Source organism: Alligator sinensis, unplaced genomic scaffold, assembly GCF_000455745.1.
Source record: "Alligator sinensis unplaced genomic scaffold, ASM45574v1 scaffold493_1, whole genome shotgun sequence".
Lineage (NCBI taxonomy): Eukaryota > Metazoa > Chordata > Crocodylia > Alligatoridae > Alligator > Alligator sinensis.
Window position 1 is genome coordinate 587,190 of NW_005842513.1, and position 13,750 is coordinate 600,939.

A 13,750-nucleotide genomic window follows, 5' to 3' on the forward strand; every position below is an offset into this window, starting at 1 on the left:
TCTTTCCTGCCTATGCAGGGGGTCGGACTCGATGATCTATTGAGGTCCCTTCCGACCCTAACATCTATGAATCTATGCACAAATCTGGGGGGCACATGCCGCCCCCAAGCCTCCCATGGGTTGTGCACAGTGGCAGGAGCCACCCTGCACCCCTGAATGAGCTGCCCGCAACTCCGACCATCCCATGATCTGCCCCAGGGCCCCATTCACCCCAGCCCCTGCCCTTGTCTCTGCCCCACTCCCTCACCACAGGGGTCTCAATCTGCCCCCGCATGCCCCTTACCCCCACACACTTACCTGCTGGGTGGTGTCTGTGTAGCAGCACAGTAGAAGTACCTTTTAAGTTTAAGTTTTACTCAGCCCCCACAAATAATATTTTCTCTCTCTGCCTATGCCTACAAGAAACATTGTGTTGCCCAGTTGCAGTAAGTACGTTCAGTAACACAAATACCACACCGATTCCAACATGGCATTTGATGATCCCAAGCTACGTTCCCCTAGAAATTCAACATAAAATATAACCAGAAGTAACCACTAACCTTTGTTTCCTTTGATTGAATCAGCAAGATGCAACACCACAAGAGTTCTTAAACTAATTTTTTTTATACTTATGATTTTCACTAACATAAAACCTTAAGCACCACCATTTGGCTTAGGGGAGAGAGTGCAATTCTGTGTAGGAAAAATAAAGTGGCCATTTCAGGAAAATAAAAATGATAAACTGAGACACCTCTCTCATGTACACTATCCCTTCCTTGCTCCATTTACAGTCTACCCACTTCTTAACATTTGTTTACATGGTCATTCCATCTCTTGGTTGCTCTGTTCCTGTTTTCTGACCAGTTCCCTTCTCTTAGCCAATCTACATACATAAAAGATACCACCATTCACTCTGAACTCCATCCATCTTTCAGGTACTTTCCTTCATCTCCCCTTTACCTTTGTTTTGCTTTATTAGATGAACAGAATGATGTTGTTTCCTTCCTACTGTTTCTGGGCTTGAAAAAAGCCATTCCCTCTGTTTAATTCCTCCAGTTTGCCTAGAGACAGAGACAGGCTTAGAATGGGGTGCAGAAAAATGGTTCTTGGCTGGTACTGGGAACATGTCTCCTCCTGAATCTGGTAATTCCTCATGATTGCTGCAAGCCTAAATTTGCACTCATGCTACTGGTGGTACCATGTGATCCACTAAGGGATGTCATATCCTGACACATACTCTGCATATCCCCAGAAATGTCTGTTTGTTCTGGACTGAATGTATCAGCGCAAACCCAGGCCTATTACTTCCTTCTGTGATGCTTCCATTGCTTTTAGGCTGTCACTAGATGTTTCTTTTCAGGGTCTGTTTTAGGGCCAGGCAACCAGAGCATTTGCATGGGGCTCCACTGGACTGTGTTTATTCAAGCCAACCAATGTGTATATGGGAGGAGGGAGAAGTCAATGCCTAGGTTCTTTCCTGGCTCCCCACCAGTCTACATCAGTCCTAGCTACCTTTCCAACAAATTATATTTGGGACTGCATATTTTATGCCTCTCTTACTCCTTAAAGTGTCCCTGAAACTGGATCAGGAGGTACCAGTACTCCAAGAGTATAGGACCAGCAAGGGCCAACTTTAGCACTTCTATTGGCAGCTGGCTCTTTTGAACAGAATATGAAAAAAAATGCTCAAACAATATCAATTAGAAAGCTAGAGAAGAAAATTCAAGGCTTCATACACCACTTGCATTGTTAAAAGAACACAGCTCTTACTAAATCCTTCCAAATTTTACATGAAGAAATCTACCGTAGTGTGAGAAGTGCTATACTTTCATATCCTTGGCTAGTTCTCAGGTTTTCAAGAACAAGTATGTCAGAAGAATAAGTTCTATTCACAAGCTATGCCATAAACCAGCAAAACCACCTTAAGACTCAAGTTCTTTCCTTTAGTGTTGCTGCCTTAATAGCAAAGGTATGGAATGACGTCCTTATGAAAATGTGTCTTGGAATGGGATTCCATATTCATATTATGATGTAACACCACCAAGAACTGATGCAATGTATTTAGACTGGAGTTGTCACTGAACACTGATTTTCATCTACAGTTCTTAATGAAGCTTAGCATCTTGGAAAATTAGGCAACTTAAGACAAAGCTTACCTTTGTCCATCTCTGAAGCACTGGCAGTATTCTGCTTCAGCAAGTTGTTCACCTAACCTCTGTTCCTTTGCAAATGGCATAGCATTCTACAGAGAAAAGGAAGACAGTCATTCCAGCTTTTCATTTACACATACAGTGAGATTAAAAGTATTTTCATTGCCTCTGCCTGTCTTTGACTCCTGCTTAAAGGGCCACTATTCATTACAAAATTACACTTTAATCTAATATTTTCACCTACCATTGTTTTAAGTGTCACCTCAGATGACTATCATTGAAAAAGGTAGTGAAAATAATGATTAAAAAATAGCTTTTGGTTGTGAGAGTCTCATGCAGCAGCAAGTGAGAAGCAGCTATTTTGCTATAGGTATAAAACCTTTAATAGTTGCAGCTTTTTTATTTTGAAGGATTTTTTCCCCGCCACAGTTGACAATGAAGTATTAGCAACAAGATCATTTGACCTTTTATTAGAAACAGCAGCCAAATATCACTAATATTGGCCTCATAATATTGTAATTCATTAGTCACTATTGTCATGGAAATTAATCTCTTTTCACAGGCATGTTTTATATGCCATGAAAATATATTTAACATATCAGCAAAACAGAAGCCAGAAAAAGTGTAATATTACTTGTTACTATGGAGATCACAGGAGTCAATTTTCTTCAAAGTATTAAAATGCAGAACAGCTCCATTTGTAGTGCTGAATACATGAATGAGAGTTAGTCTAGCAAGTTTTACATCCAAAGTAGAATCACTTACAATTTCATTTAAACAAAATTGAAATTAGGTATGGAAAAAATAGGTCTAGTTCCTCTGTTCATCTAAGGAGAAAAAGAAATGGATTCAGGAACTGCTTTGTGTCAAAAAATAATTTTGTGTGCAAAGCATTACAGGGTTGATGGCCTAGAACTTTGGTTATTTCTTTCATTGATTAAACTTCATTAAAGGCAAAAAACTGAATGGCATTGGACAGGAAGAGAGCGAGTACTAACAGGCCACTTTCCAAACAGATTTCCCAGAACCAGACCAATTAATGGAGTGCCTTATACAAGCTTTTCATGCACTCCTGTTTGTTACATCACAATGTCAACTGAAAGTTTCATGAATCATAAAATGTAACATTTTTATGATTATTTCTTCACATCTCAGAGAGACACTTCCAAGTACATGGACTATTAGTAATGTGTATGCAGCAATTGAAACTAGCGTTGTCTTTGACCAAGGTCACACAGGCAAAAGCAAATCCACTAGGAGGAAGTTATATGGGAGAAAAGAACAACTTACAACAACAAAAACCATCTCCTAGTTCTATATATCACACACACATCCTCAAAAACAAAGAAAAAACAATTCAGGGCCAAGGATGCTGATTGGGGTCTGGGGAGGGAGTCAAGAGCAATCTAGGAATGTTGCTTCTAAACTAACACCTTCTCCTTCTTCTCTGCTTACTCTGGGATAAAGGTCTTTGTCTTCACTGCAGTGTTAGTTTGAATTACCTACACCTGAGTTAGCACAGTTTGAATCACACTAAATTACCAGCTGGATTAACAACACAGAGTTTATATTAGCAGCATAGAGTAGCCAAATGAATTACTAGCTCCAGCATCAGCAGCACCCAAGCTTCAACTCATTCCCCTCAGCCAGGCCAGGTACTTCAAGCTTAAGGCACCACCACGCTTGGACCAGAGATTTTTTTTGCAAGCACCAGTCAAAAATAGTAACATTTGAAGGTAACATGAACTTTTAACGTTATCACTGCTTCACAATATTAAAATAATAAGCAGCTCATTGCACACAATCACCTGCATTTCACTCATAGTTCCCTTATCAATAATAGTAGGTAGATCATTTGCATCAGGAAAGAGAAGCAAGAAATTTGCAAGTTAATTGTTATGTTTTTAATTTTGTTAGAGTGGAGCTGCCAAGAAAGTAAAGGGAGCAATGGCCAAAGAGACAGACCAGAAAGCTGTCATCTCCTGCAAGCTGGATCCTAAAGGCAGCTCCATCCATCTACCTCTCCTTTCTGTCAGAGACAGTATTTAGAGGATATTCTCCTAGATGATCCTTTTAGGGTTTTTTTCCCCTTCAGTAGCTTTTTACACCCATGGGATTCTTTTTCACCTATGGGATTGCTCCCGAGCAAAAAAAAAAAAAAACCCCAAACCCCGAAAAACAAACTAACAACCCCCCCAACCCTCCCCCCTTCCTTAATTTGGTGCATCTAGAAAAATATCATCCTCTTTTGATATTCTAGGTTCACCTAGAATATCAAAATCAAGAGGGGAAAAAGGATGACTTGCAATAAGAGGAACAAGTTAATTCTTGCATAGTAATACTTAAAAAAAATAATGGCATTAACTCTAATACCTAACTCTACAATAACCATTTTTAAAAAGGAAAATCAAAAGCATGCACTTTCACATGCAGTGCTTTTTATTTGTTAATGCAATCCTATTGCACAATGATAGGATGATCCATGTGTAATTTATCACTAGAGGCATTACTAAAAGAGAAATCCTGACAGGGTGTAGCACAACTGGTGAACAAGGAGACAAAAACTGAAGCTTGAGCCTTTCCGATATTTGTAAAACTACTATCTTGCCCCCTTCTTCCTCACCTCCAACCCCTCTTTCACCACACTAAACATACCTATCACTCTCAACATTTACTTATATGATTTGCCTTCCAACTCTCTTATATTTTTGGCTGGCTTGGGACCCTCTCCAGCTTCTCCACATCCTTCTTATAATTTTAAATGTAGAACCCAGCTATCAAAACTACTGATTGAAAGAAGTATAACAAATTTTATATGTAGAACCCAGAATACTCTAAATGAGACCTGATCAGCAGCAAGTACTACTATCACCTCCCATGTCTTTCACCTAATAATTCTGTTGATGCAGCCCAGATTATTTATTTTTTGTGTGTATGTGTGTGTGGCTCCATCACCTTGCTGATTTAGGACTAGTCTATGATCCACCAAAACTCTGACCCTTCTCAGCAACACTACGGCCCAACAAGTTATCATCCTATCTGTATTCATCCTTGTGGTTATTCTTCCCTAGGTGTAGCACTTTACACCTGTCTGGGCACATCTACATGAGATTTTTCCTGCACATTTGTGACATTTACTGTACAGTTCATTAGTCATGTCTACACATGCACCCCTATTAGGCTGGAGTAAACTAATTTACCCCACAGCAGGATAGTACTTATAAATACAAGTACTATCCTGCTGTAGAATAAAAAACTCTGTAGCAGCATACATGTAGATACTGCTCCAGCTGGCTGGGGCATGAAGGTGCTTCAGTGCGGGGTGCTGCTTACCAGCTAGCCCTGCACTGAAGAATCCTCATGCCCCAATGAGCCCTTCTGCAGCATGTTGAGTCAGGGAGAGCAGCCCCAGCCTGGTAGGCTGATGCCCTGGGACCCCTGCTAGTTGGGGCTGCTGCAACCTGGCTCGATGTGCTGCAGTCCCAGGCAAATGGCATGCCTGGGAGCAATAAAGTCTGGAGCAATAAACTTCCAGTTTGTTATCGCTTCCAGTTAACTGCATGTGTAGATACACCCACCATGTTGAACTTTATTCTTTTGTCTCTGGCTCAGCTCTCCAATCTGTCAAGATCTTACAAAATTCTCTCTCTGCCCTCTGAAGTGTTTGCCAGCCTTCCCAATTTCATATCATCTGTCAACTTGATCAGAAAGCCCTCTATTCTGACATCCAAATCATTAAATACATTAAGCAGCATTGGACCCAGGACAGATCCCTATGGAACCCCACTGGAAACATCTAGCCATTCTGACATCCATCAGTAGATAATTACTCTTTACTTGGGGTTATTGAGCCAATTATGAATCCACCTTATAGTAACTTCATCTTGCCCACATTTCTCCAGTTTATGTATGAGAATATCTTGTGGGACCATATCAAAAGCCTTACTAAAGTTCAAATATAATGTATCAGCTGCATTCCCTTCATCCACTCACCAGTTACTTTGTCAAAGAAAATCAAGTTGGTTCTTAACAAATTCAGGCTGGCTGTTAGTGGTCAGCCTTTCCTCTCAGATGTTTGCAAATTCACTTTTGTTAGCAACATAACTTTTGCTAAACCCTTTCTTCCAAATTCTCTATTAACATGCCTTAGTGTAAGAAGTACTGTAAATTCATTTCTTTCCTACCTGTTTAATTTCCTGGCTTCCAAAAGTAAGTATGTTAGATGTTACAAACTCTGTTCTTTAGAAACAAGCCCTTTCATTCAGTGCAGTTTCCTTAATAGCAAAGGTACAGAACTGCATACATATAAAAATGTGTCCTTCCATGGGACTTCATACATGCATTATAATTGTAAACACCAAGAACGGATGCAAAGCATTCAGATTGGAGCTCATCACTGAATGCTGAATTTTTGTTTACAGCTCTTAACAAAGCCAGTAGGAGCCATGGGTACTTTGCCTTTCTGAAAACTGAGCAAAGACAAAATTTACCAATTACGCACTAACAGTATTCTGTTTCAGCAAATTATCAGCTTTGTCACTGGTTTTGTTCAGTAATATAGTATCCTACAAAACACAGGAAAACAACCGCTTCAGCTTATCACTTACCCTGGAGCCAAGATTAAAAGTACATTGACCAAATCCAATGACCAGCATCATCTCTCACAACATTTTCATTGACATGAATGAACTTGCAAAGTTGGTATTTTATCAACTGAATATTTACTGTAACTTTACAGTAACTTTAAGGTATCATGATACAATGACAACTTCTCTATTAAGCAACATATTGCTTATTGTGTTTGGTGATATGAAAATCTAGTTTCTGTCTGTCTAAAGGCACCAGATTTTTCAGTGTCTTTAAAGAGATAAATACCAGGGTTTAGGCACTAGTGACTCAAAAAACAGTTTTCAATGCTGTTATGTTCAGAAGCAAACTTGTAGATGGGTCAAACCTGTGGCTCATTAGTGATCAAACTTTAGATACCCCCTAGTTAGGTGAAAGCTGAACGGTTGTTTTGATCACCTAAGCTTTAGACTTATGGATGCCTAATTCATCAACTACCCCTAAGTCCCATTATGGCTCTTGTCCTATATATCTACTTAGGGAATGAAAGGATGGCAGAATGAGATTTCAGCTATCAAAACTACTGATTGAAAGAAGTATAACAAATTTTATTGACTATACAAGTGTTTTATATAATAGGTAGTGGTTGGATTGAACAGTAAAATTAGCAAATACTAGCAATAGTCTAGTCACACAGATAATAGCATTTTATGGGTTTCATTTAAATTCACCAATGGACGCAGGTTGAAATGTATAAATGTATTCTGCTGTGGACTCTTAAGTCTCCCACCCACCCCAAGAATTACTGCCACATTTATCCCCAATTTTCCCCTTTTCTTTTATTTTGTGCTTTAAAAAGTCTATTGGGAATATTTTGTTTTGGAAAGTCCCTCCCTAGCTCTTCAGCTTAAAAAATTGCACAACACAGTATTTCTGGTGCTTCCACCATGTAATTAATCAAAGTAATTATCCTTATCAAAGTCTGAGCCAGTACAGTTTTAGTTCTGTAAAGATGCAGATTCCAATCATGGGCTAGGTTATCTCTAGATAGCTCCGTCATTTGAATAGTAATCTATCAAGGCATCTTTGTTATACTGATGAAATGCTTTGAAAAGTATGAAATCAGCACCTTCAACTTCGGATTCCAATGACTTATCTATTTAAAGACAAATGTATTACATAAAATGGGAAATATTAACAATGACCACATCCAGGTGTGAATTTAATTTACTTACAGGATGATTTACAGATGGCAGAACACATGATTTTACAGCACCAAGAAGGAATGCTTGTCCTAACTTTAGTTCTCTAAAGTTATGTTGCCATAATAAGCTATACTTTACAATCCTCTCCTCCTTTCTTTTCCTTTTAAAAACTTTTTTGTGCCTCTATCTTTCCATCTTCCTACTTCTTTACCCCCACCTCAATTAAATGTGCTAGTGAACTTAGGGTGAAGTTTGTTATACTTAGATCATACTAAGGACATTTAAAATGTGAACATCTGCATGTTAAAGCTTGTTAACTCATGCTAAATACCCTCTGAGCATCTCAAAGTTATGCCACTTCAGGTGAGGGTTAACTCTGGGCTGTGCTACCTAGTTCATGTTAGGGCAACCTCAGTCTGCTCCAAAGCAGTAAAATGAGCAATCTGTAGTCCTCCAGCATCATAGAATACACCACTGACACCCTGTCCCCTTCTTCACCACCAGGCAGAGCAATGATAGAGCCCAGGTGTCTTGGCTTATAACTATGCCTCTGCTTACCAGCCCTCTAGAGGCAAGTCAGAGCTGTGCAGACAAGAAACAGTATTAACCCCTAATGTGCAACTGCTCACAGCACATCCTAACTTTACCTCAGTATGGTGTAAGTGCACCTGGTAACGCCACACACAAATGCTTATATGAAAGTTAAAACTTTTCTTTGCAAACAGCTGAAAAGTTGTCTGTACTGCTGCAAAAGGAATGCACTGATGTGCTGTACTTCAAGTCATTGTTTCATATAAACTGGAGGAATATTGCCATCATTCACAGTGAGACAAATGACAAACTCTGCTTTGTTCATCATCTGCAGAATACTTGAGCTGACCTAGCAGAGCTATTTTTTATGCTTCCATTATGAGTAATTTCTTTTTGTATATGCATTGTAGCAACTTACCCAAATGCCAATCTTGTACAAAGACCAAGCTGAAGCCTCTTGACTTAAAACAGCACTTTCTATCAGCTAGAGATATGCAACTGTACCAAGTCCTGATGCAGCCTGCTTCACTTATAAACAAGAACCACAGTGATCATAAGCTATTCAGGGTGGCATACAGATTCACTTTAATACCGGAGACAGGAACTATTGGAATGTAGGCAATTAAAAAGGGGAAAGCAGAATGATTTACCCCTTTTCTTTCTTTTCCTACATTCTGAAATAGCTAAAGTGTCTATATTAGACTGTGATCATCCCAAACTAGTCAGACCACATGCTGTTTTCTGCTTACGTGAACATATGCTGATTTACTCCTCTGTGGCTAGCTGGTAGGAAACTGTAAACCCTGTTAATTATACCGCACCTTGGAAGCATTGCCTTTAAAGCAGTGGTTCTCAACCTTTTTTGTACTGGAACCCATTTGTCAAAATCAATGGCTTGTCCTGACCCACATCCCCCTGGCCCTGTTGGTGCCTGACCCACAGTCATCTGCCCCCCCCGGCCTGCTGGTACCCCTCAACCCCAAGCCACAGCCCCCTCCCCCGAGTCATGCTGGTGCCCCTCATTGCCAATCTGCAGTCCCCTTCCCCCTCCGCCCCCGCCCTGCCAGAGGGGGCCCCCAGCTGCCTCCTCCCCGCTCAGGCCAGAGTGTAAGCAGTGAGTGCAGGCCCCTGTGTGTATGGGCCCTGGCCCTGTGCCACCCTCCCAGGCGTGTAGCCCCCCACTGTGAAGGACTGCCCTCACCTCCTTCCCCCGCAGAAAGGCCAGGGGCCTTCTCCCCACTCCCCCTGCCCTGCCACAGCTCCACGCCTGGCCACTGTACCCAGCACTGGCAGGCAGGCAGGCACACACTTGCACATGCACACACACACACACACGCACAGACACCCTCTACACCACCTCCCAGCCCTCTGGACAGTCCCCTGGACCTTCATCCCCTGCTCCCTATACTTACCTGTGTCCAGCGGCTGGGGCTGCTCCCACGACTCGGCCTCGCATGTGGGCAGGCGCACGTGTGCCTGCTGCCTCCAATCATCCCAAGCAGCCACTTGTAGGCTTGAACACTGCCAGCCTGCAAGGGGAAACCTGCACTTTCACAGGTTTTTCTGGGGACCTGTTTGTGACCCTTTCAAATATTCTTACAACCCACTTCTGGGTCACGACCCACTGGTTAAGAAATGCTGCTTTAAAGTATTAGGGCCCTGTGTTCTTGGGGCTGTTTAAGGTCATCAGATAACCTGCCATCCACCAAGATTATATAGACTAGATGAGGGCTGTGGTGTTAGTGTATTCAGAGAAGTATTGGTGGCAATTGTAAAAGGTAGCATTTGCCCACTCTTGTCATACACTAGTATCTGTGGTAAAATGCCATTAAATAAATGGTGACCACAGCCAATACTAAGCACATAAATAAAACCATATTTACAATTACTGAGAACCTTCTTTCCAAAGACCTCATGTAAGCAAATCTCCCATCTTTCTTCTCAGACATTCAGATTACAGAAATGTCCACTCAGTTTAAAACCTGAATACGTTGCTGAGGTTTTTTTTAAACAAGAAAGAGAGAATTGATTTTTTGGGGGGATGGGGTTGGGAGCATTAATGTATTAAAGCAAAGATTTTTTTGCACAAATTAATATGCATTTTTTTGTATAGCCAACCACTAGACTTGTAAATAATCTAGAAATACCAGGTTATAAACATAGATCATAATTTTTATTGTTCTTACATGGAAGATTTTTGCAAACTTTCTTATCATACAAATTATTATTCTTTCATCTCTAAATGGCAGACTGCCAGACTTCTGTATCTCTTGAGCTTTTCCTTTATATGCTAGATCCAATATTATTTGGCACACTCAAGCATCTCCATACATTAATATTTCTATTTTTGAAACGAGCACTAGCTTGTAGAATGACAAATATAACGCCACAAAAACAACATTTAATTGAGGATGCTGGTGATCAGAATCATATTTTTTCCTTGGGAGAAGTGAAAGGCTTTTGATGAGATCTAAATAAAGTTCTTTGTTATTTATGGCTTTGCAGATTTAGATGGAGCATGCACCTGATTGATTTTAGCCTCTTTTTATAAATTTGTGGCACGAAATCTCTCTGCATCAGAGTCATCCTGATGTTTCTCTGAACAAAAGTAAAGTGTATTGATGTCCACAGTGTTTCCCAAAAAGATAGTCTGATCTAATCTTAAATTCATACACAAACCCTTTTTTTTTTCTTTTTGCCATAATGTACAGGTTTGGCACTTGACCCCTCTCTAAGATGTGACAGAGTCCATCTATGTATCTTTAAATAAAATACTCCTGCACTTATACATACAATCTTACATAAGAACATGGGAATGGAAGGGGCCTCCTACGCCATCAACCCCCAAATTTTGAACCTCATTTGAAGTGGTTCACAACTCAGTTCAAGACTCCATAACCTGTATTTTTTCAACATGTTATTTGCTGTTTATGTTAGGCCTTAAAAGGTTTGGATTTTAAACTCTTCTTTCCCAGTTTTCTTCTTCATTATGCATGTACATTAGCCTTTAGTGACAGGGGGGCTGGCTGGTATAAGCTACTTCAAGGCTAGGGACAGAAGCAGGGCTCATATTACACTTTGACTCTTGGGGGGTCTGCAAACAAAAATGACTGGGGTCAGGGTTGTGCACAGTACTGTGGGGGCTGAGGCCAGTGGTGTTGGCAGCCAGAAGGAGCTGCCGCGGTTGCCTGGGCTGCTTAGAAAGGTGCAGGGCAGGCTGTGGGCTGTGCATGGTGGCACATGGGCTTTGGGTTGTTGCGGGGGGGAGAGGAAAGGGGTGCTGGCCCACAGTGGGGTTCTTGCCCCTTATTGGAGGGCTCTCATCTCTTATGGAGGGGGGGGGGAAGGACTCAAACTCCCTGAGCTCCCCCAGTAATTTGAACCCTGGACAGAAGTTACACATAAACTGGTTGAAGTTACTGGAAACTGGTTTAAACTTGTAACAGAACAGAAGTTCAGTGCACATAAACCTCTTTCAAAATGGCCAAAACCAGTTTAAGATTAACCTGGTTGGACGTAGCATCAGACTTAACTAATGTAGGTCAAACCAGGTTATGGAACTTCTGCCTCAGATCCCTTCCTGATTCAAATTAACTCACAGTCCCCCAGCATCCCAGAATGCTTTGTAGCCCTGGGCTGTGCTATCTGCTCCAGTGGAGAAAGGCTGGCCCCTCCTCCACGTATCACAGAACTAAGGCACTAAAGCCTCTGCTCCAGGCCAGCACCTGTCAGTCTGGTAGGCTGGGGGGTGGCACAAGGAAACAGAACCCCAGGCTCCCCTAGTCCTCTGTCTGTACAGGACAAGGAGAAGGAAAGTCCTAGCATGTGGGGGCTTTTTACCCACACAGCAGCCAGATGAGCAGGGTTGGCATTGGTTCATCCCCACCCCCACCCCAGCCCCTGGTGGGGGTGGGGGGCAGAACTACACTGGCCTGGCCCTCATCTCTACAGCCAGGGTCTGCCCAGTGCCAGGAGAAAGCCTCCACCAGGGGCTTTTTGCCCCCCCCTGCTTAGCTCACCAGGATGGCAATGGCTTAGCCCCACCCCTTCCCCACCCCCACACCTGTGAGACAGAGTGGGGGGAACACATACACCCAGCCCAGCCCCAGCTCCCCCCAGCCAGGGTCTGCCCAGTGTGGAGGAAAGACTCCACCGTGGGTTTTTCACTCTCGCACAGCCCAGCTTGTTTGGGCTGGGATCAGCTCAGTCCTGGCCCCTCCTCAGCCCTCCCCTGTGACAGGTAGGGGACAGTGCATGAATGCACCAGGCTAGCCAGGCACTGCCCCCCCAGCCAGGTTCTGCCCAGCACAGCGTGGGGTAAGCCCCCACCAAGGGGGCTTTTCACTCCCTTGCAGCACAGGTTGCCAGGTTGGAATTGGTTCACCCCAACCACCCCCTCCCAGCCCACCACCTCTGAGAGAGGAGATGGGGTACGGAGACATGCACAGGCCCAGCCTGGCACTGGACCTCCCCTCCCCCCAAACCAGGGTCTGCCTGGTGCAGGAGGGAGAGAAGCTTCCACTGGGAGCGTTTCACTCCCCAACAGCCCAGCTTGCCAGGCTGGCATGGCTCAGCTCCACCCCCAGCCCAGTCCTCACCTGTGAGAGGCAGGGTGAGTTTACCAGGCCAGCCAGGCACTGGGCCTCAAGCCAGGGTCTGACCAGCACAGAGTGAGGGGAAGTCCCTACCAAGGGCTTTCACTCCCCTGCAGCCCAGCTTGCCAGGCTGGCATTTCAGCCCTACCCCGACCCCAGCCTCCTACCTCCAAGAGGGGAGGTGGGGCAGGTGGGGACACACCGGCTCAGCCTGACAGCTGACCTCCCCAAGCCAGGGTCTGCCTATTAGGGGCTTTTCACTCCCCCACAGCCCAGTTTGCCAGGCTGCCATGGGCTCAGCTCCACCCCGCCCCCTCCACAGCCCTTGTCTCTCACAGACGTGGGCTGCAGCTTCCCTCTAGCCAGAAGACCCTAGCTGAGGTGGGGCCCAGTGCCAGGCTGGGCTGGTGTGTCCCCTGCCCTGCCCCAGAGGTGGGAGGCTGGGGAGGAGGCAGGACTGAACCAATGCCATCCTGGCAAGCTGGGCTGTACGGGAGCAAAGGGCCCTTGGTAGGAGCTTCCCCCCTCTGTGCTGGGCAGATCCTGGCTCGGGGTGGCGCTCAAGCTGGCTCAGTACATTCACCTCCCAGTCCCTGCCTCTCACAGGTATGGGCTGGGGAGGGGGCAGGGCAGGGCTGGGCTGAGCTGAGCTGAGCTGAGCTGATCTGATCCCAGCCCAAGCAAGCCAGGCTGCAGGGGAGTGAGAAACCTCCAGTGGGGTCTT

General features: G+C 43.7%; 1 long non-coding RNA gene across 1 annotated transcript in view; it reads right to left on the reverse strand.

Moving 5' to 3' along the window:
• The window catches only part of LOC102368974, a 31,961-nt gene extending 25,137 nt beyond the window's left edge, over window positions 1-6,824 (reverse strand). Inside the window, exons 1-2 of the long non-coding RNA XR_324750.3 lie at window positions 6,737-6,824; window positions 2,136-2,221 (exon numbers count right to left, since the gene is read on the reverse strand). This is a non-coding gene — a long non-coding RNA (uncharacterized LOC102368974). The remainder of the gene's footprint in view (window positions 1-2,135; window positions 2,222-6,736) is intronic.
• Window positions 6,825-13,750: the final 6,926 nt, after the last annotated feature.